This window comes from Lissotriton vulgaris, chromosome 11 (genome assembly GCF_964263255.1).
Source record: "Lissotriton vulgaris chromosome 11, aLisVul1.2, whole genome shotgun sequence".
NCBI classification, from domain to species: domain Eukaryota; kingdom Metazoa; phylum Chordata; class Amphibia; order Caudata; family Salamandridae; genus Lissotriton; species Lissotriton vulgaris.
This window is the reverse complement of record NC_141699.1, coordinates 875,977,588-876,003,529: the sequence shown is the minus strand read 5'-3', so window position 1 is coordinate 876,003,529 and position 25,942 is coordinate 875,977,588. Positions and strand designations below refer to the sequence as shown.

At 41.1% G+C, this 25,942-nt stretch overlaps 1 protein-coding gene across 1 annotated transcript in view; it reads right to left on the bottom strand.

Moving 5' to 3' along the window:
• Positions 1-25,942, bottom strand: part of SNED1 (sushi, nidogen and EGF like domains 1) — a 2,960,801-nt gene that overhangs the window by 1,723,255 nt on the left and 1,211,604 nt on the right. The window lies entirely within an intron of this gene.

The following is a 25,942-nucleotide window of genomic DNA, read 5'->3' as shown; positions in this document are numbered from 1 at the left end:
ATGTGCGATAAAATTCGCCGATGTGCGGCGATAATTTTTGTCTCTAAACAAGTTAGAGACAAAAATTATCGCTAGTTGTTGATAATATGCCCCCGGGTTTTTGCTTGCAGGAATCGGGAGGCGGGAGACTAGCACTGAAATCAGTAGTCTCACGCCTGAATCGGGAGGGTTGGCATGTCTGGATACTCTACAGCTGGGGCCATAAACTACATCCGCAGGGCTAGGTGATAGCCTAGGTCCGGCCTGGACAATCGGACACAGAGGAAGAGGAGTGTCAGAGGGTGCGGTAGTGAATAGGGTGAAAGGGAGGTGTCGGGCGGGCACAGGGTGTGATTCTCAGAGAAGAGCAGCGCAGATGGGGGGAAGTATATGGCCCATGCATGAGAGAAAGAGCGGGGGTGACCAGTGCGTGGGGGAGATGCTTGCGAGGGTGGGGAGCCGTGCTGAGAATCGACGGCGTGCAGAGAGTGGGTCTGGTCAAGGCATCTAAAATGGCTGCCGTGCACGACAAAATTGTGGCATTGGACAAAAACGCAAGATGGCGCAGACAATGTTTATCAATAAGGATTCATTTATAACAAAATATTTACTCGCAGTGACAAAATGGTGGTCAACACTTCCTGATTTCCATCGAATCGAACGTTAACAAACGTCACGCAGCAAAAAAAAAAAAAAAAGCTCACGCACAGAGCAGTTTTTAGCCATGTTATCCAATGGAAGGTGGATAACATGGCTAAGAGCATTTGCTGGATAATGCATGAATATCGCTGACTTTTCAGCGATATTCATGCATTGTGGCCGATGTGCGGCGATAATTTTTGTCTCTAAACAATTAAAACGAAGCACAAAATGGCGAATTCCCGTTTCGCTACCAGTTTGCGGCCCAGTTGGCGGCCCGTGAAGCGCTTCTACCGTGAAAAATCATTTTTTTTTATTTTCCCCACGGGACCCTTTAATAACCCCGACATCATTCCTAGGGGGTCAAGAGGGGTCTACCTTGCCCCCTTTCATTAAATTCCCCCTTCGTTTTTCACCTCTTCTTCTCTCTCGATCCTACCGAGAGATAAGATGGCGGCCGCTCCGGACTGTTTAGAATGTTGACAGACACCGGAGAGCCAATCAGCTTTCTGCGCGCAAAGTTCCGTTTCGCGAAAAGTAAGCGGACCGGATCGCTGCCCGGAGCGCTGTTACAGATATATATCTTGATTTAAACGTTAATTTCTCAAAATCCACTGAAGCACATATATTGAGACCTAGCAAAGGCACATCGGGCTAACAGTCCCTACAATTTTGCCAAGTTTCGTGAAAATCCATTCAGCCGTTCGGGCTAAAAGTGAGTCCAACCGCCCTATGGAAATTAACATGGGAAAAACGCGTTTTGGGACCCCCCTTTTTTCTCGGCCCCCCCTTGACGACCCCCCCCCAAATTTCCAGGAGCTGCTCAGAAACAAAATGTGCCATTTTCCTGAAAATTTCAGCCAATTCCGTCCACAAACGCCAAAGTTATTAGACATAGAATTTTCAAAAATGCCATAGGGAAAAAATCCTAACTATATATACCTACTGGCGACCGCCAGTAGGTAATATATATATATATATATATATATATATATTCACTGAAAAAACCATAGGTTATAGACCATATATAGTTAGGAATTAGCATTTACAAAACCTTGAAAATTCACTGAAAAAACCATGGGTTATAGACCATATATAGTTAGGAATTAGCATTTACAAAACCTTATTTTACTCACACAAAACCATTGAAATTTCATATATAGTTAGTTGCACTAACTATATCCCGCAATCCACTGCTGATCATGTCACATATTACATCATTCATGACATGATCAGTGACATCACTGATGACATCACTGATGACATCTCAAATGACATCACTGATGACATCACTGATGACATCTCATTTGACATTACTGATCACATCACTGATGACATCATTCATGTGATAATACGGTGAACCTCTTCAGACTCTAATATAATCTTAGATACACTCAGAGTAAATAGACACTCACAGACTGTCACTCATCCATGGAGTTACTCACACACCTAGTCAGTCATGCAAAGAATCAATCACACTTCCATTTTCTCAACTATACAGTTATACACACCTTACTTATTCAAACATATACTAACACATATTTACTCTCTAATCCCTTATACAATCCCTGATACAAGTTCACAATGATCCATACAGCCACTCACAAATACACTGGCTCTTATGCACAGTTATTTATATATGTCAACTCTCACATGTACTGTGTTTTACATATGTACTTACTTTGACATGTAGCACTGAGATATCCATTCACTCACCAATACACTCATGCACACAGTCAACCGCCCATACAGCTGTTTCCACATGCACTTTTGAACCCATACATCTAGTGAATCAACTGCTCACACATCTGTGCACAGAGTCATACACCTCCCAGCCACCCACACACACACTCAGTCTCCCATACAAATACTTGGGCAACCAATCAATAACCCATATACTTAATCATAAAGCTACTGATCAACACATGCAGCAGTTTACAGAACAGATATAATGATGCACAAATTAAGACAGTTTAGTCACTAACCCATGCACTCAGTGAGACACATTTAATCACTCACTCATACAGTCAGTCATGCACCTACTAAATCCTTCCTCCAGACACTTATACATCCACTCATTCTTCAATATGTAAGACATATTTTGACTTTTCAGAAACATACAGTCATTGGATGTTGACATCAGTGATGTCATCAGTGATGTCATTTGAGATGTCATCAGTGATATCATCAGTGATGTCATCAGTGATGTCACTGATCATGTCATGAATGATGTAATATGTGACATGATCAGCAGTGGATTGCGGGTGTGCGATATATAGTTAGTGCAACTAACTATATATGAAATTTCAATGGTTTCGTGTGAGTAAAATAAGGTTTTGTAAATGCTAATTCCTAACTATATATGGTCTATAACCCATGGTTTTTTCAGTGAATTTTCAAGGTTTTGTAAATGCTAATTCCTAATTATATATGATCTATGACCTATGGTTTTTTCAGTGAATTTCAATGGTTTTTTAATAGCAAATATCAAAAGCTTTAAAATGTCAAGTACGTGGTAGGTAAAAACATTTTCGTGTTTATGCACGCTGATGTGCTTTGAAAGCTGCCCCCCCCCTCCTCTTTTCTTTTAGGAGTATTCTCTCTTTGCAGATAGTGAAGGGTAGGTAACGCAGGCCTTTGCCCCCGTTGTAATCCGTCGTGCCTGCTTCCCTCTCCATTTGATTGATTGTTATCCTAGCATTTATTGTTTTGGAATTGGTTCTCTTTGGTTCATTCTCTATTTACAAACAAGCACAGAGTCGCAATACTCTGTTTAGTCTTGGCAGATAGTGAGAAATCGTTAAAAAAACAAAAGGAATCAAGCAAAATCAGTAGGCCACTAATGGGATCTCTTTTTGACCTCGCTAAAATAGAAACATTATGAACAACCCCTCATGAGAAATACGAAACTAGTGAGAGGAACTGAGCTCGACACCATGATGGCTGCAAGACAGCTCGGCTCCGCCGCCCACCCCACCCAAAATAACGACAAACCCTATGCAAATATTATGAATATATACAACACACCAGCAAAGTAACAGGGTAAAACGTTTTATTAAATAACTATTTACATGGCAGCCTGCTGCAACATCGATCCAAACAAGCCTTTGTATTTGGGGCTCAAAATCAACAAGTAACAGGGTAAAACGTTTTATTAAATATCTATTTACATGGCAGCCTGCTGCAACATCGATCCAAACAAGCCTTTGTGTTTGTGGCTCAAAATCAACCATCAATAGTAAGATTTTCATAGGTGAGTGTAGGTTCATGGTTTTCCATCCACAGACTAAAAGCCTGGAGTGGGAGTGAAAGAACAATAACTAGGTAAGAAGGAAGGCAGAGGTTGTGGTAAGGACTCTGGATATGGTATGTTGCTTGGTCCCTGAGATGCTTCGATGTCACTGCCTTGCACAAATGGCATAAGTCCTGGATGTTGGGTGCCATAGTTGAGGATTCCGAGCAGCGCTTGTAACACTGTCTGAAGCTTATTTGCACCTGCTGTAGCTTCACTATTCTCAAAGTAAATGGGGGCTGTTTGTGGACCTGACTGCATTGGAAAACAATGTGATGCGGTGCCTCCCTAAACCGCTTGACGGAGGCCCCCGAGATAATTGCGCCTGCTCCACACCTTGTCCCACAATCCGTTTGACCTGAAGACACGTCCTGCGGTGCCCTGGTCCGACCATCACATATACCTGCGCCAGGAGACGGCGTGGGGTGCACTAGAAGGGAGAGGCGGCTCGAACGAGCCTCCCCCACCTCCCCAGGTGGAGGTTTCTCAGCTACACCCCAGCGCTTCACTCGACCAGCTGACTTGCGCCCGCTCTGGCGACACAGTGCCTCGCTCGGCCAGCTGAATTGCGCCTGCTCTTGCTATTACAACGTCTCACCCGCCATCCTACGGAATTGCACCCAATCGTGCGGTACAGCGACAGGCGGCTGCTACGGAGCTCACGAAATGGCGGTCGGCTCCACAGACTTGGGCCTGGCCTGCAAAGATGGCTCTGGGCAACCGTGGAACTTGGAAGCTTGACTGCTAGGGCATGGGCCCCATTCCCAAAAGAGTCCCCTCAGCCTTGAAGATTCTACAACAGTCACCGGGACCCCCGACTCCAGTAGACTTCCGGTGGGGAGCGACTGCCATGATTGCTCGCGGAATGGCCACGACGTAGCCACGAGATGGTGGTGCTCTCATGCTGACGCCAGCTTCAGTCTGAAACATCCAGAAAAACTGTAGACTACCAATTCGATCAGTTCTGGTGGAGCCCCAACGTGACCCGGTAGAGAAGAACTTGCCCTCCCCTCTTTGACTGATGGTTCTTGTTGCCTGTCCCTTCTGTTGTCATTTAACAGAACTTTTTGGACTGCTGAAAGGGGTTGTGTTCCGACCGCTGGTTGGTGGAGACATTTTGACTATATTCTGGACCTGCGTTGTCGCGTAATGCGTCATATGACGCGCCGTGTTAGTGCACCCGGAAGTGCTCCGGTGCGCGAGGCGCAGCTTCCCGGAAGCGATCCAGGGCGCGGTGCGTAGCGCGTAACGTAAGCATAACAGGTCATGTGACTTGTTAATAAAACTTTTCATTGGTTCATTTTACTTTTGTTTTTCTAATGATGGAAGGCTTGGTCATATGACCTAAAAATAACACTTTTTATTGCTTTCGAACATTTTTTTTCCAAAATGATGAAAGCGTCACCTTTTTTTTTCTCACTCTGACTTGTAAAGCAAAGGACCCAGATGCATTTACAGTTTATCACCAACAATGTTCCAGGCTAATGTATTTTCCCGGGAAATTTACAACTGTCCTGCAACTAAAATATTCCTATTTCGAGAAAAAGGGCGTTTCTTCGTCCCATGAGGGAGCCGTTGAACAAAAGAGGCTCGACCTGCTGTCTTAGTCGCTGATAGGCATGAATATCGGATTCTTATCGATCACTTTATGTTGCAGGAGAGGAAAACACAACAGCCCTTGACCATTTATCTTTACTGCGTTCCTGCGTATTATACCTTTTAACCGTCATGTAATCGGGCTGCTTTATTTCACTTGCCTTTTACTGATTCGAAAACAGTGGTTATTATTCAAAACTTTACCAATCTAGGTACTACTACCATGTTTTGTTTTAAAAACCTTTATTGTGAAAATGTCAGTATACAAATACGGGCCTATAAACGTGGGACATCGTATATGATGAGGGGACATTTACACTATAGAAGAACGTAACGGGCGGGCCATTAGGTTGCAAGAACTAAGGTGTCTAACAGTTGCGGAATCGGTGGACGTACATTTTATAATTAAAGTATGACAGGGCCAGTTACAATAAAGTTATCTAGATATACATTTGCGGGCAAGTACCATGGGTGACGTTAATTTGAACTTTCAATAGTACAGTAATCAATAACACATCAGAACTTAATATCAATAGCGATGTCCAAATGTTCAATCAGTACTCGTCCCCGCCCGCCATGTGCTTCAAAACTGCATACGTATCTCGTGATATCAAGGTTGGGCAACCAGTACACAACAAGGAGTTACGAGTTCCATTTATACCGGCGCCATTTTGGGCGAGGCCGGGCAGGTCCAGGATATAGTCAAAATGTCTCCACCAACCAGCGGTCGGACCAGAACCCCTTTCGGCAGTCCAAAAAGGTTCCGTTAAATGACAACAGAAGAAATAGGCAACAAGAACAATCAGTCAAAAGAGGGGACGCTTTCGGGAATGGGGCCCATGCCCTAGCAGGCAAGCGTCCGAGTTCCAAGGTGTCCCAGGGCCATTTTAGTGGACCAGGCCCAAATCCAAAGAGCCGGCCGCCATTTTGAGAGTCCTGTTGCAGTCGCCTATCGCTGCACCGCAAGAGTGGGCGCAATTCAGCTGGATGGTGGGCGAGACGCTGTAGCCGCAAGAGCGGGCGCAACTCAGCTGGATGGCGGATGAGGCACAGTGCCGCAAAAGCGGGCGGTAAACAGCTGAATGGCGACTGAAACGCTAAAGGGCGCCCCACTGCAGCAGAGGAGCCTCCACCTGGGGAGGCGGGGGAGGCCCGTTCGCGCCGCCTCCCCCCCCCCCGGGGCGCCCCACGCCGTTTTTCGGCGCAGCATTGTAGGATGGCCAGACCAGTGCGGCAACTTACTGGACACCTCCTGGGTGCCGTCCGGATCTCGGCGCGTTGTGCTGCCTTTGGCCTATTCGCACAACGGACCGCTACTGACGCCACCTCACAGACCGACTAAAAGACAGACCAAAGCAGCCCATTGTTGCTTTGAGATGGATGTTGCAGCAGGCTGCCATGTAAATAGTTGTTTAAATTTTTTTTTTTTAACGTGTTTACTTTGTTGGAGCGTTGTATATATTTATAAGTTATTAAAGTGTTATAATCCTACTACTTTGTTGGAGTGCTATATATTTTTAATGTGACACATAATTGTGAAGACTTTGATGTACAAAAAGGCATCCCTGGAATCTTCCGCTTCAGGCTCGGTCCCACACACCCTTACAGTGAGAATCCCCTCCCCAATCACAATACAGGATCGTTATCAGATAGTAGGAACGCGTGTGGTGTGACGGATCTCATGGGGTGGGGGCCTTGATCTACTGTAACTCCTTTGAAGAGGGGTGATTCTTTACAGTTGGGGCCATAAACTACATCCGCAGGGCTAGGTGATAGCCTGGGACCGGCCTGGACAATCAGACACAGAGGAAGAGGAGTGTCAGAGGGTGCGGTAGTGAATAGGGTGAAAGGGAGGTGTCGGGCGGGCACAGGGTGTGATTCTCAGGGAAGAGCCGCGCAGATGGGGGAAGGTTTATGGCCCATGCATGAGAGAGAGAGCGGGAGTGACCAGTGCGTGGGGGTGATGCTTGCGAGGGTGGGGAGCCATGCTGAGGATCGGCGGCGTGCAGAGAGTGGGTCTGGTCAAGGCATCTAAAATGGCTGCAGTGCACGACAAAAGTGTGGCATTGGAAAAAAGGCAAGATGGCGCAGACAATGTTGATCAATACGGATTAATTTATAACAATTATTTTTAACAATATATTTACTCGCAGTGACAAAATGGCGGTCAACACTTCCTGATTTCCTTCGAATCGAACGTTAACAGACGTCACGCAACAAAAAAAAAAAAAACGCTCACGCGCTGCCGCTGGAAGACATGTATCAACATATATGAGCATCCTCAGCCACCCTCAGAAAACATAGGGGGTCAGGATACGTCTCCCGTACCCCCTTATACCCATTTCTCACATTGTTTTTCCTCCATCTTGTAATTTAATTAAAACGAAACACAAAATGGCGAATTCCCGTTTCGCGACCCGGATCGCGACCCGGTTCGCGAACCGGGAAGCGCTTCTACCGCGAAAAATCGTATTTTTTTTATTTGCCCCACGGGACCCTTTAATAACCCCAACATCATTCCTAGGGGGTCAAGAGGGGTCTACCTTGCCCCCTTTCATTAAATTCCCCCATCGTTTTTCTCCTCCTCTTGTCTCTCGATCCTACCGAGAGACAAGATGGCGGCCGCTCCGGACTGTTTAGAATGTTGACAGACACCGGAGAGCCAATCAGCTGCGCTTCGCAAAGTTCCATTACGCGAAAAGTTTGCGAACCGGAGCGCTACCCGGGACGCTGTCACAGATATATCTGTTTTTTAAAACGTTAATTTCTCAAAATCCACTGGAGCACATATATTGAGACCTAGCAAAGGCATATCGGGCTAACAGTCCCTACAATTTTGCCAAGTTTCGTGCAAATCCATACAGCCGTTCGAGCTAAAAGTGAGGCCAACCGCCCTATGGAAAAATGAATGGGAAAAACGTGTTTTGGGACCCCCCTTTTTTCTCGGTCCCCCCTTGACGAAACCCCCCAAATTTTCAGGGGCTGCTCAGAAACAAAATGTGCCATTTTCCTGAAAATTTCAGCCGATTCCGTCCACAAACGCCAAAGTTATTAGACATAGAATTTTCAAAAGTCCCATAGAGAAAAAATCCTAACTATATATACCTACTGGCGACCACCAGTAGGTAATATATATATATATATATATATATATATATATATATATATATATATATATATCCAAAACTCGCAGGGTGCTCAATGTGAGGGAGACCACACGAGGAAAAGGAAATTCAGAGCTTTAATTGACTTCTGCCAGCACAGGATGAGTCAGCAGCACTTCTCATAAAAAATTGAAACGCCTGACGCGTTTCGGGAATTCCATTTCCCTCATCAGCGGCGTGTATTTGAAAGTCACAGCAAGCGCCAAAACACGCACCTGAATATGATGCCTGCCCTGGGGCGTGGCCACATCCAAAGCCTTCTGGGTTTCGTAGTGCGTGACTGATTGTCCCAAGTGGGTGCGCCCACTGTGCTCATTACCATAGTTCAATCCCATGTGGGTGAATGGGAAGGCAAACTGCCATCCAGTGCCCCGCTTTCTGAATGCCAATGTCTGGTGAATAGGCGTCGTCCTGCATCCTTCGCCTACTCACTTCCTCATTCCTGTAACTCCTGACACCGTCAGCATCAGGACAGGACCTGCTTCTCTGCTGGGGGTCTCACCTCGCGACCGGAGCCGGCCGCTGTAAATCCAAAACTCGCAGGGTGCTCGCAGTTTGTGCAAGAAGGCACTTGCAGCAAAGAAGGAATGAAAGACTTTCCAAACCCATTGTGGTTTTAATGTGGATTTTATTCGTGCATCACAAAGAGCAGCTCACTGAAAGTTATATGAATGGCACTACAAGGACCATCGTGCTCAGGAAGAGCCAACGCCCACTGGGGCAGGTGGTAACAATTATAAGTAATGCGGATGCACTCTGTGATGTTGAACTTTAAAGCCTCTGAGGAAATGCTCGAGAGAGCGTGAAACGCGTCAGGCTGAATAAAGTGATGGATGGCTTTTACCCACTTTGCTGTCACTTGCACTGAATAAACGAAAAGGAAACTTCCCGGTGTGTGGCTTTTCTACTTTGGGGAACCTGTTTGTTGGATGTTTACAGCTGCTCCGGCCGGGGAAAAGCCTTGCCACGAAGATTGTTTGTGGACCGAGCTGCACTCATTATAAGGAGCAGCGTAAAGGACACGGAAGCCAGTTTGTGCAAGAAGGCACTTGCAGCAAAGAAGGAATGAAAGACTTTCCAAACCCATTGTGGTTTTAATGTGGATTTTATTCGTGCATCACAAAGAGCAGCTCACTAAAAGTTATATGAATGGCACTACAAGGACCATTGTGCTCAGGAAGAGCCAACTCCCACTGGGGCAGGTGGTAACAATTATAAGTAATGCGGATGCACTCTGTGAAGTTGAACTTTAAAGCCTCTGAGGAAATGCTCGAGAGAGCGTGAAACGCATCAGGCTGAATAAAGTGATGGATGGCTTTTACCCACTTTGCTGTCACTTGCACTGAATAAACGAAAAGGAAACTTCCCGGTGTGTGGCTTTTCTACTTTGGGGAACCTGTTTGTTGGATGTTTATGGCCGCTCCGGCCGGGGAAAAGCCTTGCCACGAAGATTGTTTGTGGACCGAGCTGCACTCATTATAAGGAGCAGCGTAAAGGACACGGAAGCCAGTTTGTGCAAGAAGGCACTTGCAGCAAAGAAGGAATGAAAGACTTTCCAAACCCATTGTGGTTTTAATGTGGATTTTATTTGTGCATCACAAAGAGCAGCTCACTGAAAGTTATATGAATGACACTACAAGGACCATCGTGCTCAGGAAGAGCCAACGCCCACTGGGGCAGGTGGTAACAATTATAAGTAATGCGGATGCACTCTGTGATGTTGAACTTTAAAGCCTCTGAGGAAATGCTCGAGAGAGCGTGAAACGCGTCAGGCTGAATAAAGTGATGGATGGCTTTTACCCACTTTGCTGTCACTTGCAATGAATAAACGAAAAGGAAACTTCCCGGTGTGTGGCTTTTCTACTTTGGGGAACCTGTTTGTTGGATGTTTACAGCCGCTCCGGCCGGGGAAAAGCCTTGCCACGAAGATTGTTTGTGGACCGAGCTGCACTCATTATAAGGAGCAGCGTAAAGGACACGGAAGCCAGTTTGTGCAAGAAGGCACTTGCAGCAAAGAAGGAATGAAAGACTTTCCAAACCCATTGTGGTTTTAATGTGGATTTTATTCGTGCATCACAAAGAGCAGCTCACTGAAAGTTATATGAATGGCACTACAAGGACCATCGTGCTCAGGAAGAGCCAACGCCCACTGGGGCAGGTGGTAACAATTATAAGTAATGCGGATGCACTCTGTGATGTTGAACTTTAAAACCTCTGAGGAAATGCTCGAGAGAGCGTGAAACGCGTCAGGCTGAACAAGGTGATGGATGGCTTTTACCCACTTTGCTGTCACTTGCACTGAATAAACGAAAAGGAAACTTCTCGGTGTGTAGCTTTTCTACTTTGGGGAACCTGTTTGTTGGATTTTTACGGCCGCTCCGGCCGGGGAAAAGCCTTGCCACGAAGATTGTTTGTGGACTGAGCTGCACTCATTATAAGGAGCAGCGTAAAGGACACGGAAGCCAGTTTGTGCAAGAAGGCACTTGCAGCAAAGAAGGAATGAAAGACTTTCCAATCCCATTGTGGTTTTAATGTGGATTTTATTCGTGCATCACAAAGAGCAGCTCACTGAAAGTTATATGAATGGCACTACAAGGACCATCGTGCTCAGGAAGAGCCAACGCCCACTGGGGCAGGTGGTAACAATTATAAGTAATGCGGATGCACTCTGTGATGTTGAACTTTAAAGCCTCTGAGGAAATGCTCGAGAGAGCGTGAAACGTGTCAGGCTGAATAAAGTGATGGATGGCTTTTACCCACTTTGCTGTCACTTGCACTGAATAAACGAAAAGGAAACTTCCCGGTGTGTGGCTTTTCTACTTTGGGGAACCTGTTTGTTGGAGATATATACATATATATATATACATATATATATATACACATACATATACAGCAACGTCCTTTCGCATTTCCAGGCAGGGTTCAGACAGAAAGTTGGCACGATGGACCAAGTGTTTAGATTTTGCATGCTACATTTATCTATATGGAAATGTGGCTGGAAGAGAGGATATATCTGATCATATACATGTTACGGCCATTTTATATATATGTATATATATGTATATATATATATATATGTATATATATATATATGTATATTCAATGAAAAAACCATAGGTTATAGACCATATATAGTTAGGGATTTGCATTTACAAAACCTTATTTTACTCGCATAAAACCATTGAAATTCCATATATAGTTAGTTGCGCTAACTATATATCGCGCACCCGCAATCCACTGCTGATGATGTCACATATTACATCATTCATGACATGGTCAGTGACATCACTGATGACATCACTGATGACATCTCAAATGACATCACTGATGACATCTCATTTGACATTACTGATCACATCACTGATGATATCATTCATGTGATAATACGATGAACCTCTCCAGACTCTAATATAACCTTAGATACAATCAGTGTAAACAGACACTCACAGACTGTCACTCATCCATGGAGTTACTCACACACCTAGTCAGTCATGCAAAGAATCAATCACACCTCCATTTCCTCAACTATACAGTTATACAAACGTTGCTTATTCAAACATATACTAACACATATTTACTCTCTTATACAATCCCTGATACAAGTTCACAATGATCCATACAGCCACTCACACATTCACTTTGACATGTAGCACTGAGATATCCATTCACTCACCAGTACACTCATGCACACAGTCAACCGCCCATACAGCTGTTTCCACATGCACTTTTGAACCCATACATCTAGTGAATCAACTGCTCACACATCTATGCACAGAGTCATACACCTCCCAGCCACCCACACACACACTCAGTCTCCCATACAAATACCTGGGCTACCAATCAATAACCCATATAGTTACTCATATAGCTACTTATCAACACATGCAGCAGTTTACAGAACAACAGACATAATGATGCACAAATTAAGACAGTTTAGTCACTAACCCATGCACTCAGTGAGACATATTTAATCACTCACTCATACAGTCAGTCATGCACCTACTAAATCCTTCATCCAAACACTTATACATCCACTCATTCTTCAATATGTAAGACATATTTACACTTTACAGAAACATACAGTCACTGGATGTTGTCATCAGTGATGTCATCAGTGATGTCACTGACCATGTCATGAATGATGTAATATGTGACATCATCAGCAGTGGATTGCGGGTGCGCGATATATAGTTAGCGCAACTAACTATATATGGAATTTCAATGGTTTTATGCGAGTAAAATAAGGTTTTGTAAATGCAAATCCCTAACTATATATGGTCTATAACCTATGGTTTTTTCATTGAATTTCAATGGTTTTTTAAATGCAAATTTCTAACTATATATGGTCTATAACCTATGGTTTTTTCTGTGAATTTCATTGGTTTTTTAAAAGCTAACATCTGTAGCTGTAAAATGTATTCTTCTTTAAATCCCAAAATATATTTAGATGTTTATTGATAATTTTTTTTTTAATTTTTTTTTTCTTCGCTTCTAGTTCGCGAACCAGGAAGCTTTCCGTTAGCTCATCTTGATGCCGCGATCTAGTCCGCGAACCGGTCAACGTTACGTTAGCGGAACTGTGACGCGTCGCGGAAGCGCGACATATCACGTTATCGCGTAATGCGTCTAATGACGCGCCGCGTTAGCGCTCCCGGAAGTGCTCGGGACCGCGAACCGGAAGCGATCTGGGACGCGGCGCACGCCGCGTAACGTAAGCGGAACAGGTCATGTGACTTGTTTATCAAACTTTTCATTGGTTCATTTCACTTTTGGTTTCCAAATGATGTATGACTAGGTCATGTGACCTAAAAATAACACTTTTCATTGGTTCAGAACTTTTGCTTTCCCCAAATCATGTGAACCCCTCCTTATTTCCTCACTCTGACTTTCATCTTGGTGAGAGAAAGACCATTTAGCTAGAATTGAACAATGGCTTCTGTACTTGCTGCAGCTGGTGGAACCCCACCACCACCTCCACCTCCTCATAAGAAGAGAGGACCACCTACTCAATTTATCCCTAACAGAGAGGAGGAAGAGGAGGAAGAAGAAGAAGAGGACAGAGAGGAACAACAATTTGTCGAAGAGTTGCCCCGGGTTTCAAAGCGAAAAACAAGCTTCATCTGGCAGTTTTTCTCCATCCCTCCTGGATCAAAGAAGGTGAATGCTAAATATGCCACCTGCCTCATCTGTGATTACAGATTGTCGAGAGGCACAGATAAGAAATACAGTATGGGCAACTATACGATGCACCGACACATGAGCAGGTGGCATCCCTTAAACTACAGCCGGGCTGAGTTAAGGGATCTTCAAGACAATCCCACGACAACTCCTGTGGCCAGATCGACCTCCACAATGTCATTGACGGGAAGAGAGGCACAAGAAACTGTGCCAAACATTCAACCCAACTTCCAGCATATGAAGTTAAGTTGTATATACTGTGGTGCTATGCTGTCATATGGCAACATGAGCGTCAACCTGATGAACATGGCGTTCGAAAATCATAAATGCCCTAATGCATCCAAGAAGTAATTTTTTTTTTTGCTCCAGTTGAGCCGTTTTCAATGCCTGTTTTTTGTTGTCTCCCCTCCATAAAAAACACAAAAAAAACATAAAACAGTTCTAAAAATACAAAAAAAATCAAAAAATGTTCCAAAAAAAAAAAAAAATAAATAAAACAACAAAAACAAAAAAAAACAGTTCTTTTCAGAACTACCTCCCCTTTCAAACAAAATTGCTAGAATGTTTATCACTCTGGCAAGCTCTATTTCTTTTGGTTCGCTTCAAGTTCGCTGACCGGTTCGCGAACTTTAAGCGAACTAAAAAAATATTTTTTTAAAAAAAAGAAGAGTTAGTATAAGGGAAGTAAACAGAGAATAATGTAAAAAGAAAGACAGCTATAGAGAGTAAATGAGAGATACTGTCAATGACATCATCAGCAGTGCATTGCGGGTAAAAAGAGTAGAAAACATTTACCTTATAATTCTTGTTACCTTTTTTTAAATATTTTTTCATACTTTCAATCTGTAAAAAAAAGAACAAACATTTCCAAAAATATTAAAACATGTATTTAAAAATTAGAAAAGACAAGGGAAAAGGTTCAAAAACAAACAGTTTTTCAACAACTTTGACATTTACAGAAGTCTCTGCTTCTCTACGTCCCCTACACAATCCTAAAGATATATATTCTAAAGAAACTGTATCTTGATGTTGATGAACTGAGGCCTATTTTGGAACATGATGTTTTTCTTGCACTGCTAATGTCTCACAATAGTGATGCAATAGCAGCGCAAAAAAGATGTAAAGCCATCATAAAATTGTGTCTAACATTGTAAATGCTTGATTTAGGATGCAAATAAGATGTGTGCTTTCAAGAGCTTTCTTTGAGGTGAGGCCTCTTTTCTTTTTTTTAAAAAAACACTACCCAGAAGTACAGCACTGAAAGCATTAAAATTGATATTTACAGAACTCAGCTTACCCATATGTACCTCACATTTCTAAATGTATATCATAAGGACAAAAAGCATAACATTAATTATACATGTTAAATGGTTTCTTTTTGCTGTTCTCAGAATGTATCAAATTTCACTTAAATCAGTGACTTGAAGGTATTCATCATGTAACAGCGGGGAAAAAAAAACACAATCAAAATGACTGTGTTTAAAAAACCCATACAACCTTCGAAATCTGATTTCAAAACTCCTTAAAATTAACTTACTTTCAATGACGTCGAACGATCTCCTATGAACAGCATCCACTCTTGTGCTACAAATATTTTCAGCCCGCCACTTTCTGAAAGAAAACCTCCATCGATACGTAAAATATGTTACATAGAAAAAAAGACTTCTCTCATTATATCACATGTTTCCACTAGGCCAAATCATGTTGCCGCGATTCGCAAGTCTTGTTATTCTTCCAATCAAATCCCGACATTTTCTATTTTCGCAACTTTCAAAAATAAAATATTTGAGATTATTTTCACAATCCTGGACTACTAATAACTTACTCTTCTTTGTCACTCATGTTCTCCTTTTCCTATGACACTGATACTGCTTACTATGAAGCAGACTTACTTGCAGCAAGTTTATATAGTTGGATTTTTAATCTAGACAGCATTGCAGACTTACATTCCCTCTACTTAAAATTTTGGTTTTAAAAACACCAGGTAAGAATTTTTAAGGTCAAACGGCAATTTTTTTTTGAACGTTACAACGGAATCATTACAGAATGACCAGCCGTTTCCAGACTTTAAGTAAGCTGTATAATGTCCTGATGTTGTTGATGGACCATCGTGATAGATAATTGCTACAGTAACAAAAGTCCTCCCTGATATTGACAGCTGAGAAGCCACAAATTTTTTTATTAAAGTTGACAATTTTGATCCATCAGGCCTACAACGTTGGATCATTAAAATGACATACTGGCCATATCTACGTATAAATAATGTTGACATCATATCACATTTACATTGGCTACACTCCATGTTGTGATCTGCTGCATTTACTAGCTTATTAAAGGAGACTGATTTACTGTCTGGCAAAGTTAAATATATAAATCTTTCTGAGTCTACACTAGTAGTACTTGATAGCCTACAATTCTCGCAGTCATGCTGCCATTGATAAGAAAGCCCAAACAGGTGATCTACATCTACACCCTCAACTTGCAATATATCAAGCATATACATTAAAAACTCCTGACAATCTTGCTGATTATTTTCAGAGAAGTCTGTTTGACCTGAACATTCATCTAACAGATAACGAACTTCAGACACACTTTCTACTTTTGTTCGATCAGTGCTACATTTCTCGAAAACAGAATTCAACAAACAGCATAAAATTTGTTCAGAATTCAACAGAATCTGTTCTTTTAAACTCTCTAGTGAAAAGAGAACATTAACCACTACATTTGCATAGCAGTTGACACCAGAACTGTTTTCAAATTGAAAACCGACAACATCTTCAACAGAATCCACTTTCTTTCTGCTAACAATTTTCGGTTCATTGACTTTTAGTCTTTTTGCAACAACCTCCCTACTATTACTGCTATTTCTACGTTTGCGGCCTACCACACGTTTCTCAAACAAAGGATATTGAGGCAAATGTGGCGCATACTCTCTTCTTAACCTATTGTATTCCTTAACACAATCTAGATCCGCACAAATGTTTGTGACATCACAGTCAATCAAGTACAATCCCGATAAAGTTCTAACTCGTGACAATGCCACATATGCCATACCCTCCTTGAACACAGAACTGCCAATATTCACCAATGCACAGTCTACACTTAAACCTTGCGATTTATGGATTGTCACCGCATATGCCAAGCAAACAGGAAACTGTTTACGGCGAACATATAAATCTTTAACAAGCAAAAACCTAGCAGAACAACGACCAATTTGCTGTACTTCCTCAATGCCATCAAATTTAATTCTTAAAAATTCTATTCCATCTCTATTTCTGTATTTCTCAAAATCAACAACATTACCCATTGATCCATTCACCAGACCTCTTTCTACATGTAAATTCCTTCTCAAAATAATTCGGCAATTTAAACACACATTCAAAGTCTTTTCAAAACCCGCTGTTTTAGATATAGTCTTCTCTAATGAATCCAATTTTGATTTCAAATTGTCTGACAAAATAATTGTTGATCCCATATGCTCTAATTTGTCGATAGCTTCAAGTTTCACAATCTCTTGCTTTTCTAAATTCAACATTTTGTTGTTGAAGATGGCACATTCTGCAAGAGTTGGCATGAGACATATCCCGGATTTCTTCTCAGTAATTTTCTGAAAAATATTCTCAGGCACAATCTCTTGTTTGGGATATAAATTTGACAGTAATCGTGCATTTAAAGCTTCTTTCCCATGCTCGGTCACTTTTCCAATTCTAATATCTTGTAGAATATTCTTGTAATCTTCATCCTTTGCCTGACGCATATTTTGATGCAGTTCTGCATAATTGAAGTTTAACCATATATTGACGTTGCCAATGCTCCCTAGGCACTTCCTGGTATCTTCATGCGTGAGTATTTTGAACACAGGTTGACCTTTTACTGGTGTCAGCTGCAGAAGATCTCCGAAAACAATGATGTGTTTCCCACCAAATAACACATCATATTCAGTTTTAAGTACTTCTTGCATTCTCAAATGCACAAAGGCAAGCATGACATTGGAAACCATGCTTACTTCGTCAATGATAAGTAGTTTCATTTTCCTCAAGACTCTTGAAACTTCACAGCAAGCATCTCCAGATAACTTGTTGTATTGTAATTTGTTGTCATGCTCCACCGGCAGCATCAGTAGACGATGCAAAGTAATACCTTTAATGTTATGTGCTGCCAGTCCAGTAGGAGCGGTGACAACACAAGACAGCGATGACTCAGTCCTTTCCTTCAAATAACAAGAGATTGCTTTAATGAGAAAACTTTTTCCAGTTCCCGCTTCTCCACTCACGTACAGTCGGACAGGCTTCAACGACGTACATGAGCACTCTTTCTTCTCATGACTTAATCCGTGCTCAATTTCCGTGGTAACTTCATCATATATTTTCCTCTGCTCAACGTTGAGTTGTTTTTCCAAGTCTTCTAAGTTAACTGAATCCTCCTGAGCATGTGCCATGGCTCTTTCCACTTCATTCATAGCAGTGGCAGCTTCATTTTCGATAATAGGTCCTCCAAGTGGATCTTGACTCAATGAAACAGAACTCTGACTGTCCTGAGAACTGTCTCTGGCAATCTCGGCTGCAATCGTTGCTTCCTGCTCAATTTCCAAAGTTAGCATTTCTTGATATTTAGAAAAAGCAGGACATTCTATGGACTCCTTGGCTGCATTGAAAGAGTCTTCGTAACAGAGGAAATCTCCAAGCAGTTCCTCTTCTGCACGCCAAGGCTTGAAAAGTTGCAAAAGTGCTAAATAAAAAAACTCCTTTTTTTCTGGAGATTCACCACTCAATTTTCGATGGTTTACTAATTGGCATTTTCTTTGCTTGACCAGGCATCCCTCACTTCCAATTACAGCATACACTCCTTTCTCAATATCTTCTTTGATGTTCCTCTTGAATATATAATTTTGGAGAACCTCATATAGACAAACATTCTCAAGGTGACTGCTTCGATTTGGATAATATGTATCCAACATGTTGGTCTTCAAAATGTCGGTACTGTTTGGTTCCTTTTCTGCCAAATACTCAATTTCCCGGACAGGTTTTAGAACTCGATTTCGCGTTGCAGCAAGACCAAGACTCGCCCAAACGAGACTCCTGGATTTGGCATAGAGACTTGCTGAAGACAACCGGTCAGAACATTCGTAAGCTCCGATTTCTCGATGCGACAACATCTTCAGACTGAAACTGTACAACTTCTTGCTGAGGCTCTTTTCATGAGAAATGTCCTCCCACATATCCTTCAGTTCGGTCTTTTCTTTTTTGGTGATGTAAGATGTCACATACCGAGCCACAGCCATACAGTTGTCAGCTACAAACTGTATATCCATGTTAGCATTCCACATGGACAAAATCACTGGGTTGTAGTCATTGATGTACTTGGACTCTTCGTTCCTTTTCAAATTGTATGTATTCTTGGGTGATTTCCTCGTCACATTATGTCGCAGCGAAGACATCAAACTGTTCACTCTTCCTTTAGAAATCACCGGTCGTGGAAAGTTGAAACGACATTTGGTGTAGAACTTGTCCTTGTTTCTGAATTTACGACGACAGTACTTTCCACAACGATGGCTTTGGAAACGTAGAACTTGTTCTCTTAGACTTTTCTTCTCCGTTGCGTTTGGAACAGCACACGTAGAATACTGTTCGATGAAATTCATCACTAAGTCATCCGGATCTGTTCCAAATTTAGGTGCATCCTTGATCCACAACAACATATGTATATGAGGGGCACCTCTTGCTTGGTACTCCTTTCTCCAGAAGAAATCCAACACCTCTCCAAGAGGTGGATTCTTTTTATTTGTGATGAAAGACATCATAGCTTCAAATCTATGATTGAAGTACCTGCATACATTCACTGGATCCAAAGAACACAGTTCTCCAGGTGTCTTGAATTCAATGTTTTCAATATTTCCATTTGCCTCTCGTAGAAATTCAAGTAAGTCTTCCCAGCCATACTCGGCACAGCTCAGAGTGAGGAACCATGTTGGAGTTCCTAAGTTCCTCAGCATACATTTTAAATCACCATGACGACGGTACCAGTACTCATTAGTACCACGCTGACACGCCATGAGATTAATTAAGTGAGAATCCAAAATACTGTCTTGGACATTGACTTTATGCATAAAGTCACTTGCCGAGATGTTTCGCATCTGTATACCACTTTTTAAGATGTGGTTCACTGCATATGACAGTCCAGACAGATCGCTTTCAAACAGGAGATGAAACAAATAGGGAATGCATTGCCGAAACCTAGGATCTGCTGCATACAATCGTAAAGTCCGGTATTCAGACGCAGGAATTTGATGAGGTCGCTCATCATATCTTCCTCCTTGACCTGTGGGAAATAGCTGTGGGAAACACCGAGCTTCCAAACTTTCCTCCCAAACACTAATGGGACTCCCTTTGGCTTGTTTCATTTGAAACAACTCAATAGCATTCCCCATGACTTCCTTGGAATGCAAAGGATGAACACTATAATGTTCATATATTTCTTCACTTTTAGAGGCCTCTACTTTCTCAATTTGGCCAGCACACAAATCGCTATCCTCTTCATCACTTACTTCCTCTTCTGCAACATATACATTCTTATAGTACTTATTATTTTTCTTCAAATACACTGTTGCCTTTTTGACTTTCCTAACATCCACTAAATCTTGCCATATTTTCTTATTCTTTGTCGGAACCCCATTAACCAAGATAACCAGAGGTTCCTCTTCCACTTTTTCTATTCCAATTGTGTTAATGTTTTTCTTCAAATCTAGAGGCAAATAAACAACTCTTCCCTTTAATCCTCTCTGTAAATCTGCTGGAGGCAACTTCCCTGTCTTTGGCTCCATTCTTACAATAGCCTGAAAGGGATGGATACTTTGAATCAAAATAGATTCATAAGTATTTAAATCCTTCAATTCAGAAGGAATCTCAACCAATTCCAGATTATTATGAACTGCCCTAGCAGGCATCTGGTTTTGGTTTAATTTATTACAACAATAAGTACACACACGTTGATCCGATCCCAAATCAAAATAATTTTCTACCATCAAGTATGTGGCAAAATCCTTCCATTCACTATTATTTTCCCTTCCACTTTTTGCATATAAATCCACTACCTTAGTCTGATTCTTATAATAAGTGCGTCGACAACATACACAAGTGAAATTAGGCCTCTCACTTGATTTCATCTGAAACGTGGCAATTTCCTTCTGAAAATTATCTGTACTGGAAACCTGTACATTATCTTCCACATTACCCTCTACTTCAGGGTCAATTTGAACATTCTCATCTTTACTACCAAAGTAACAAAACTCAATTTCTTCACAAATATTCTTCACATCTATTTCAGAACCATGCAAAAGAGCAGCACATAATTGTTTAAGCATAATTGCTGGACTCTTAGCATAATACAACATTCTCACTAATTTTCTCACTTTATTATGATGCACTGCTAGCATCCTGAAATGATGAAAAACACTCTGGCATACTCTCCTGGAAAGACAAGCCAGTGAATGACCACGCAAACCTGTCATTTCTCTCACTCTGCAAGGATCTAAATCTTGCAACAACTTCATTTTCTGCTTCAAACTTTTCTTATTAAATGTCCGTATAAAATCACAAAGCAAATTGATGGAAACCTGTCGCACACTGCAAATAGAACTACACTTCCAAATGTACACAGGACCCTTAGGACGTCTTCCTAAAACCTCATCACTTAGCGCCTCTTCTGTCTCTGTTGTCACAAGTTGTTCTTTTTCAACTGGACAACCATCCTTCACTTCATAAGCTCGACCACTGATGTCAACTGCATGCACCAAATCATTATCCTGAAAATAAGTCTCCTCATTAAAAAATGCCTCAGAACTTGAACTATGCATCCATTCTCCGAAAAAAACTTCACAAAAGTTAGTACGATTTACTACTCTCTTCCATCTACTTTTTGTTTTGAAATCAGAAATTACCTTGCTTAGTTTCCTAATTCTATTGATTACCAAAATAAACAACTTTCGCTTAATTTCAAAAGCATGATCAATAATTTTCTCTACATTTTTCTTCTTCTTATAAAATGCCGCTTTCTGTTGGCCTTTCTTTTTAATACTTTTCAATAAATTAACTAATATCCTATTACGGAACATTCGATTTCGAATGTCCCTAAACTGTTGTTTCCTTCTACTATCATGCACAGAGTTATCTCTTCCTCTACCAGTAACATTTGTGATGGGTCTCTCCTTTCCATTTAAATTGCTTTTCTTTTTGTGGACTGAAACATTTTTTTGAGCAAAACTTTTTTTACTACAAATATTTCTTAAGAATGATTTCGTGCTCTTACCCGGACCTTTCTTGGTGTTTTGACAAGTATTTGGGGAAGAGGACTGCTGCAATAAAACATCATCCTGCTGTCTTTGACGTTTTCTAGCCTTTCGTATTCGACTTTTGGAAGGCATTTTCCAAACTATGAAAGAATCTGCAGTTGAATCTGTGGAAAAATATAATATAAAATGTTATTAACCACTATTACCAAACAGTAAATAAATAACAGTCATCTAAAACTTAATGCCGTACTAATTATTTAACATAGCAAATGTTTTCCACCAGCACTGCATCACAAAAATGACACTCAATGGTACAAAAAAGGCATACAACACTCATAAATCACTCCCTAATATTTTAAATCATTAATTCAGGATGACGATAAGATGTAGCCTATCTAAAGATTTGTTTAGGCCCTGATCTTTAGACTGGGGTAAATGTGTGTCATTGATCCACATTCAGTCCATCACCTGTTTTGTTTATTTGAGGTGAGGCCAACACATGGTTGCAGATAAGATTTTCACTGAAAAATATCAAAATAAAAAAACATGTGAAGGCCTACCAATGAAGTAAATCATTAAATGAAAACCAATACATTTCTGGAAATATGCACTACTAGTGCTTCATAAGATGTTTTGGGTCATATTTATAAGGCATTTGAGTATCTAGTATGCTATTTTACGTTCTTCCTGGTGCAAATTTATTGTAAATATGCTCCCACCTGCGGTTGGCAAATTTAGATTTTGATTATGGGAGTTAGATAGGCATGTTACTAATTTCCCAAAAATGGTGTATAACCCCAAACAACCTTTGAAGCAAATGCTCTTAGCCATGTTATCCACCTCCCATTGCATAACATGGCTAAGAAGTGCTTGCAAATGTGAAAAAAAACGGCCGCAATGCATGAATATCGCAGAAAAGTCAGCGATATTCATGCAATTTCCAGCACATGCTCTTAGCCATGTTATCCACTTCCTATTAAATAACATGGCTAAGAACTGCTCAGGGCCCCATGAGGAACGCTTTCCATTTAAAAAGGGAAAAATAACATCAAAGACACTAAAATGCCTTCTAAATATGACCCCAAACAACCTAAGAAGCTCTAACAGTACATATCCTGAAATGTAATTGATTTCAAAATTCGTTTTTAAACACAGCATATAAATCAATTGTATACCTGCATTCATGGAGAAATGACTAAAAATGTCCTTGAGACACATGAAAGTGTTTTCTGGAATGCCCTAGCACCATTTTTGGGACACTATTAACATGGCTACGTAACTCCCATAATCAAAATCTAAATTTGCCAAGCGCAAGTGGGAGCGTATTTACAAGACACTTGCCCCAAGAGGAACACTTTCCATTTAAAAAGGGAAAAATAACATCGCAGAAAAGTCAGCAATATTCATGCACTTTCCAGCAAATGCTCTTAGCCATGTTATCCACTTCCTATTAAATAACATGGCTAAGAACTGCTCAGGGCCCCATGAGGAACGCTTTCCATTTAAAAAGGGAAAAATAACATCAAAGACACTAAAATGCCTTCTAAATATGACCCCAAACAACCTATGAAGCTCTAACAGAACATATCCTGAAATGTAATTGATTTCAAAATTCGTTTTTAAACACAGCATATAAATCAATTGTATACCTGCATTCATGAAGAAATGACTAAAAATGTCCTTGAGACACATGAAAGTGTTTTCTGCAATTCACTAGCACCATTTTTGGGACACTATTAACATGGCTAGGTAACTCCCATAATCAAAATCTAAATTTGCCAAGCACAAGTGGGAGCGTATTTACAAGACACTTGCCCCATGAGGAACACTTTACATTTTAAAAGGAAAACAAAACATCTTAGACACTCAAATACCTTATAAATATGGCTCAAAACAACCTATGAAGCTCTAGCAGTACATATCCAGAAATGAAATTGATTTCTTAAATCGTTTTTAAAAGCAACATCTCTGTTTCAGCTTACATAACAGACCATAAAATGGGCTCCATGTACCACAATAACTTGTGTTACTGCATGCCAGAATGTTACACCAAATATGCAATTACAATTTCTCTATGAAACTAATTCTATTAGTATATCACTAGAGACAAAACCACATTTTAAAAACACAGCTTTCTTCATCATTTTCTCCTTAAATCATACTATTCTCTATCTAAATTAAATAAATCTTTTCTCACCTTAGCAAATATTTTTTGAGTTTTGAAAACAGTCTGAGAAATACACCAAATTGTCTTCAGCAGAAGAAAAAGGATGCACTCCAAAGGCTGCAGCTATTGAAAGCACAGAAATACAGATATTCTTTTCACATATCTCTCATATTAGCCAATCATACCTCTTCCCTCACTTTTTTCAAATCAAAACCCTTCCCCCCTCTGCCCTGTCTGCCTTGTTTCCATAGCAACCACCTCCTGGAAGACCTCTCATGTTTGCAAATTCACACAACAATGTTTCAATTGAACTCTGAACTCTCAGTGCACCTGCGTATCCAGTGCAATCTTTCATTAAATGTTTCTTCCTTGACCATTCAAATTACATCTTTCAAAGAACACATCCATGCACCCTAACTTTCTGTTTTCAGAAATGGAAATGCACCAATCACTGCTAATGAATCATTAGCATTGTAAATCCACAGTTTTTTTTCTTTAGAAACTCCTACTGTTTCAACTGCCCTTTCATTACCACACTTCATCTGACTGCAGAACAACCTTCACCCACCATGTTTAACGTCTGGATTGTTGGACATAGTTACATCCACTGGGCTCAAAGGTATGCTGAGAGCAGAAATTTACCTAACCTCAATTTACAAGATGTGGAAATTAAGTGGTTGGGCCAAAGAGGATTAAAATGTCACCAATTGATACCATTGGTGAAAACCTTTATGCATTTGCCAAAACCTGACCTGTTAATAGTGCACTGTGGAGGTAATGATTTGGGCACTTTGACAGGGGTAGGTCTGGAAATGCTTTTAAAGGACACCTTTGAGCAATTAATGGCACTTTTTCCTCAAACTGCCTTGGTATATTCCAATATATGCCAAAGACAGAAATGGAGGTGGTCCAACCAATTTTGTCCACAAATTGAGAAAGCGAGGAAGCATGTAAACAAATCTGTTTCAGCTTACATGAGAGACCATGGAATGGGCTCTCTGTACAACAATAACTTGCGTTACTACATGCAAGATATCTACAGAGGAGATGGAGTTCACTTCTCAGATGAGGGCAACAGAATTTTCATTCTGAATTTAAGACTGTGCATTGGTACCTACTTATAAGTACCTAAATGTACCATAAACCCAAAAGCTCTTCTCAGAGCTACCCTACATCTGATCACTCACAATTATTATTTTCCTCTAACTTTTTTCACTAATTTTCCACAAAATTCGCTCCCCGGAGCGCTACCCGGTTCGCTAACCGAAAGCTAACCTCGCGGAATTTTTTAAAAAAAAGGTTTTTTTTCCGCACATATAAGCCTCCTCAGCCACGCTCAGAAAACCTAGGGGGTCAAGATAAGTCTACCATGACCCCTTCTACCCATTCTAAACATTATTCGCCCTCCATCTTGTATCTTAATGCGACCGAAACACAAAATGGTGGACTCCCGTGACGCTTAAGGTTCGCTAACCGAGCCGCTTTCCGGGAAGCGGTCCTAAAAAAAGGTGGGAAAGTAATTTACAGAAAAACGACTAGAGACACTCTCACCAAATATAGATTAGCTCATACTACATAAAAATCCCTTTCATTTTCACAAATTTGATTGAAATTTCATTTAGCCATTTAGCCTGTAGACC